The sequence below is a fragment of the Poecilia formosa genome, unplaced genomic scaffold, assembly GCF_000485575.1.
Source record: "Poecilia formosa unplaced genomic scaffold, Poecilia_formosa-5.1.2 Scaffold1083, whole genome shotgun sequence".
NCBI classification, from domain to species: Eukaryota; Metazoa; Chordata; class Actinopteri; order Cyprinodontiformes; family Poeciliidae; genus Poecilia; species Poecilia formosa.
Genome location: NW_006801022.1, coordinates 1,868 through 8,146, shown reverse-complemented (window position 1 = coordinate 8,146; position 6,279 = coordinate 1,868). Strand labels below are relative to the sequence as shown.

The following is a 6,279-nucleotide window of genomic DNA, read 5'->3' as shown; positions in this document are numbered from 1 at the left end:
ATCCGAATAAATGTTTTACAACCGAAACACGCTTCTAATTGACTGTTAGGGATGTAGGGATGCTCAAATATGAAAAATTGGACTGATATTGATATCTGATAGTAACACCGGTATTATGCCAGATTTACCAATATTTCATTTTATAATTTTTTTAATCCGATTACTCGATTAATCGTAAGAATAATCGATAGATTACTCGATTACTAAAATATTCGTTTACAACAGCCCTAGCCAAAAGACAAATCCATTAGGGTTAACTAACTTGGTACATTAGGATCCATTTTAGCAACTACATCAGGGGTCCTGAAATATCTAATTGTCAGGATCTGTGCTTTTGGTTTTTGTTTTGGGAGCCTGCTGCTTCCCACTTCCTCCACCAGATGCCGCCTAGGAGCAGAGCCCCTGGAGAGGTGCGTGGTCGAACCCAGGGACACACCTGCGGCGCATTATCTGACAGAGGCTGTGGAGATTTAAGAAGCAGCGAGCTGACACTCCTTTGCCTGAGTGTTTGTTTACCCCGGTAACAAATCGTTCCAAGAAAGGCCCTCTGCGCGTCTCCTTGAGATAACCGATTTCTATGTTTCTTCCTCTCGTCAGGATTACCTGGACCTTCCCGGAGAAACCATTTACGTGGATCGTTTTATCCCGGACTGCTGTCAGCTCGCTCCTCCACTTAGCCAAACCTACCTGTCCGCCCTCCAACGGTTCTTCACCTTCCACGCTGCCTCTGGATTCACCTCTGCTCCTAGAGAACACTTCATCTGCTCCTAGTAAGCCTATCTCCCAGTATATCGATTCATCCACTTACCTCCCTGGATCCGCTGAAAGCTAACCACTTGTTCTCATTAACAGTGGCTGAACTGGTGAACCCTTCCTGACTCCTGCTCCAAGTTTTCTCCCCAACCCTTTCCCCTCTTCAATAAACTTGTTGTTTTGTACAGACGTCTTCTGACTGTGTTCGTGCATGTGGGTTCGTAAACTGGAACCAAACATGACACTAATAATTTTCCATTTAAATTCCCTCCATGTATTTGAGTTAGTAACTCGGTGAGCCTCAGAACAGATATCCTCCCATGTTTTGTCGGAAATTATTTTGGCCATCTCTGCCTCCCATCTTTGTTTTGTCCAGGAGGGTTTGTTAATGTTCATCGACAAAAATACACTATATAACTTAGCTATCAATTTTTTGTCCTCTCCCCCTTTCTGGAAATGGATTAGAAGATTTTCTATTGGTGTGGGATTTAGTACTCTTTCCCAGTCTTTATGTGCAAACAATAAAGAGCGCAACTGTAGATATCTAAAGAAATCACTTTTCTGGAGATGGAATTTCCTGCGTAACTCTTCAAAAGATAAAAGGTTGTTTCTGTCGATCAATTGATGAAGAAACGTGAGCCCCTTTTCAGTCCACTTAGAAAATTTTTTGTCCAAGGAATTGGGTGTAAAGGATTTAATATGTCCAATACTTGTTGATATTGATAAACCTCTTGGAAGCTTGAACGAGATACGCACCTTGTTCCAAATGTTAAGAGTGACTTTAGTTCACAGTGGCAGATTCTTAACTGGAATATCTAAAAAAGGCAATACCCTCAATGGTAGTGAGCACCGCGCTTGCTCTATACTCAGCCATCTTGTTTGGGAATCCTGTTGAATCCACGAAATCAAAGGTCTTATCTGAGCTGCCCAATAATGATATTTTAAAACAGGAAGATTGAGACCCCCTTCTGTCTTACTTCTTTGAAGTGTTTTATATGTTATGTGAGGACGCTTGCCTTGCCATATAAATTTTGATATCATTTTATCCAATTCAACGAATGTGGGTTTTGGTATACCAATTGGTACCATTTGGAACAGATACAATAATCTGGGTAACAGATTCATCCGAATGGTTTCAACGCGGCCAAAGAGAGATAAAGGCAATGCTGACCATCGCTCTAGGTCTTTTTTAATTATATCCAGAGTTTTGCTATAATTAATATGATACAAATCATTTAAAGAGAGGGGAATGTTGTTGCTTAGATATCTAATGCCCAATCTTGGCCACCTAAAGCCACTCTGTTGTTTAACCCTTAGTTGAATATTACCATTGATATCCATCGCCTCAGTCTTATCAACATTTATTTTATAGCCAGAAAAATGACCATAAACAGAGATCATTTCTCTCAGGCGCGGTATCGATGAAGCAGGATCAGATAGATACAGGAGGACATCATCCGCGTAAAGAGATATTTTGTTCCTCGGTACCGATCAAAATCCCTTTAATGTCATCACTGTCCCTGAGAAGCTGGGCCAACGGTTCAATGCTAATTGCAAACAAGAGGTGACAGAGGGCAGCCTTGCCTGCATCCGCGCTCCAGCTTGAAACTTGCCGACCTAAAACCATTAACTCTAACCGCCGCCTGTGGGGATGAATATAATGTAAGGATCCAATCTATGAACTTGGGCCCAAATTTAAACCTCTTTAAGGCTTGAATAAGGTATTTCCATGACACGCGATCAAAAGCCTTTTGGGCATCTAAAGATATTACAGCTGTCATGTCTTTATGTTCTTTTTGAATAGACATGATATTCAATAAGCACCGCAAATTATTTCCATAATACCTCCCGACAATAAACCCGGTTTGATCTAGATGTATGATTTGAGTTACTATGGCATTTAAACGTCTCGCCAGAATTTTTGTTGTTTTATGAAGTTGCATGTGCCTTATGGTTTGGTATTGACACACCCAAATATCTGTATTGTGAGGCAAAGGGTTTCTATCCTAATTGAGAAGTAATTAACCATGAAAGTGACTGTTTTCTGTTATGTTCCGTGTTTCTGTATGTTTGTTTTTGAGTTTTCTGTGTTCAGTCCTGTTTCCCTGTGAGTCTCTGTCCTGTCCTCCCCGTTGATTGCTCCCCAGGTGTGTCTCGTTCCCTTGATTACCCCGTGTGTATTTAAACCCACTTGTTGTCTGTGTTCCTCGTCGGATCCTTGTCTAAGTTCGTCGTGTGTTTTGTCGTAGTCAGTGTCTAAGTCACGTCTTGTTTTCGCTCCAGTAGAACTGTGAAGTCCTGGATAGCGTTAGCTCTCGTTTCAGTCCTGTGTATCAGTTGCTACCGGTATTTGGCTGTGTGCCTGTCTTTCTGCCGTGCTGCCTGTTTTTGGACTGTGAGCTTCATCATTAAATTCATCATCTTCACCATAACCTGGGTTCCCTGCGTCTCTCCTCACCACCACTAACCACACTTCATGACATTTTGAAAATCCAATTTAATTATTCAGTCAAATAAGAAACGTTGTTGATTTGAACAATGAACTTTTACAATTGAACTACAAACAGTGTCTTGAAAATCTGAAATTTCTCCTGTCTTGAGTAGAAAACTCCTTTCATTTGAGATTTAGGCAGAGAGCTCAAAACTGTTGAAAGTCAAAATATGGAACGATTTGTCATATAATATGGAAGCCCATTTCTGCCATGAAAGAAAAAATAAGACCAACTGTTGGTCTTTTATTGTTTCTTTCATGGCAGAAATGGGCTTCCATAATAACTTGCAAAAAGGAAAAAATAAATTCTGGTCAGGGGTATGTAAACATGGCATGAAACTATTTGCCTTTGGTCTGGTCTTCAAACTTTCTCACCCTCCCCCCCTCATAGATCTGCTGTGTATAACACTGCATGTGGCAGTATTTTCTTCTTTTCAGACACAACATTTGCCAGCTCATCAAAAAGCTCCCAAACAGATGGAGCTCTCCCGCAGTATGCAGTGTAATGTCCCAGGCCATCTTTGGTCAAGCTTCCCCTGAAAGCGATGACTGCTCTCAAAGTAAATGTTTTTCCTTGTAGAACCATAATGGAGGGAAATTTACTCAAGGCAAATTCAGTTGGATTTGGAAGGTCAGTGTCAATCCATGCTATTTCTCCAATACTGTAGTTGTGAGTAACGGTTCCTGTGCAGAGAACATTTCCTGAGGTGCTGGTTCCTGTTTTTAATTCAGATGGACATTCTGATTCATTCTCCAGTGGTTGGAAGCAGGGAGACTGTGGAAGGAAAAGTCCTTTTTCTATGGAAGTGTGAAGCTGAGCCATACCAGAATTCTTCAGGACAGACATGTCTGGTAAAACAAATGGTCCTTCCCTGGTCATTCCTTTGTTTAGGTGGCAGTATTGTGAAGAGCAGCGTTTTGAGAGGTAAACGCTTGATACGTTTCTCATTGTCTTCCCAATAATGGTGGCAATATTCCACTGGGCATCGATTTGGTGGGGGCCAGACCTTAACTGTGTTTTTGCAAACATTGAATTAAGCAGATCTGCCATCTGCAAGTATGTCCTTGGGGTCCCACCATCTGTAGTTATGGGCTTCACCAGCTGCAAGAGAGGGTGGTGACTGTTCTTCATGACAACATTTTGAAATGCAGAGCTGCCACAGAAAGTACAGCATAATGACAAAAGGCATCAAAGGAGCAGGTGTTTAACACAGAGAGAGACAGCTTCCCAACCTTAACAGGCTGATCCATGTTTCCATTTTTTAATAGTCCCACTTTCTCTCTTTTGGCCCCAGATGATGAATCTGCATGGAGCCATTCAGTTCAGGAACTCAGGTATGAAGTCCTCTTCCTCTTTTTGGGTGGAAGAATTTGTCCTCTCCAGTTTTCAACCACGTTTTCATCTGCTGTGGAAAGGTTTCTGGCGGCATCAGATTCCATTAAATCGCCAGAATCCATTTTTGTGCTACCTTCAGCATTGTGGGTAATTATGGATGCAGGATTAGCTTCTGTAGCTTCTGCATCTCCTGCTGATGCAACTTGCTCCTGCTCTCTTTCTGCTTTGGCAGAGCAAACCCACATATTTCCTTCGATGAAGGAAAGATGAAAAGAAATGAAGCGATCGACTGGAATGGGTAAGTTCTCATGTTTGAACAGGCCATGTTTTACAGAGACTGGTGCTTTTGAAGAGGGGAACCATTATTCCTGTCCACAGTGGTAACTTGGAAGCCTTATAATGTGTGGCACAATGGATGTTCTCTATCCCCATTAGCTGCAGCGTGTCCTGCCCTCCTCACTAATGTTTGACACCCAGTCTCGTAGGTCAGTCTGGATGTCATTACATGGATCCACTTGATGCACTTCATTTGTGTCTTCATCTGGAATGATGATGGAGTCTTCTGCAATCTGGGCTTTCAGGTATTTCTTGCACCTCTCTGATTCAAGAGGGGTTCCAGAACTGTCATCACCTTCTGCCTCACCGAGAGCCACAACAGTGATGGCATCTATTAGCTGCTTTGCATGGCCCAAGCTTTGTGCCTGAAGAAGCTTTGCTATTCCCCTGACAAAGAAGTCTGACACGGTGTGACTTGCCCACTGGCAGACAATCTTTATGCAGTGGGCAACATCAACCCTGATGTAACAGGGAGGACGTTTTGCAGACTGGTTCCCAAGTAGCACACGGAAGCATTCATCAATGTATGACTTCAGGTTAGAAAAAGGAGTGAAGGCCTTCACCAGAGCACCAAGAATAGCCAGGGAAAAGTCACTCACAGCTTCTTGTGGTACAGCTGCGCCTGCACGAAGCCATTGTGTCAGCCATGTTGCAATAGCGTTAATGTCATGCCTTTCTGATAGCATTTGTACGACTGGGACTGAGCAGTTGTCTCCCTTCAGAACACCTTGGTATAAGAAGATGTGGCCAGATGTACCATTTGGTCTTGCCCGTTTTCTGACAACTGAACCAGTTGCATCAAAGCAAACTACTGAGGGACATTTTTTGGTCAGTGCCTTAAACATGTATCTGAGTTTGACTCCAATAGTGACAAAATAATTTATCCAGACCAATATCTCTTATACTGCCACTGTTGGGTGTGCTATACTTTAATAACTGCAAAGATAGAACAGGGTCTTTGTCGCCTAACTCCAAATCTTTTCTCTCCTGCTTGGCTTTTCGTAAGGTTGCCAGGTTTGGAAGGTGACTTGGCTCGGGATCTCCTATATCCATCAACTCTGATGCCTTTGCTGACCTCCATACAGATGGTTTCATCCTGCCCTCACACAACTCTTCTGAAATCTGTGTACGAAGGGTTCCTGACATGAATCTTTTGGACTGGCCAGTGTGCAGGGAGATGTCGGCGCCTTCAATGGAACACTGGCGCACCATTGGGCTGTTGACCGTTGGCTCTCTGTCACATGTCATTTTAACATGACCTTGACTCTCTTTACAGAAACCTATTATATCAATGTACTTACTAGTGACAGTTGGATAAACTTTTGCTCTTTGGAATACAAATGTACAAGTGCTTTTCAACCTT

At 42.5% G+C, this 6,279-nt stretch overlaps 2 long non-coding RNA genes across 2 annotated transcripts in view; both read left to right on the top strand.

Moving 5' to 3' along the window:
* The window catches only part of LOC107835151 (uncharacterized), an 8,294-nt gene that overhangs the window by 1,493 nt on the left and 522 nt on the right, over nucleotides 1-6,279 (top strand). Inside the window, exon 2 of the long non-coding RNA XR_001660979.1 lies at nucleotides 4,443-4,445. This is a non-coding gene — a long non-coding RNA (uncharacterized LOC107835151). The remainder of the gene's footprint in view (nucleotides 1-4,442; nucleotides 4,446-6,279) is intronic.
* Nucleotides 5,051-6,273, top strand: LOC107835150 (uncharacterized). Its single transcript, XR_001660978.1, has 4 exons — nucleotides 5,051-5,161; nucleotides 5,453-5,526; nucleotides 5,639-5,744; nucleotides 5,923-6,273. It is a non-coding gene; the product is annotated as an uncharacterized LOC107835150 (long non-coding RNA).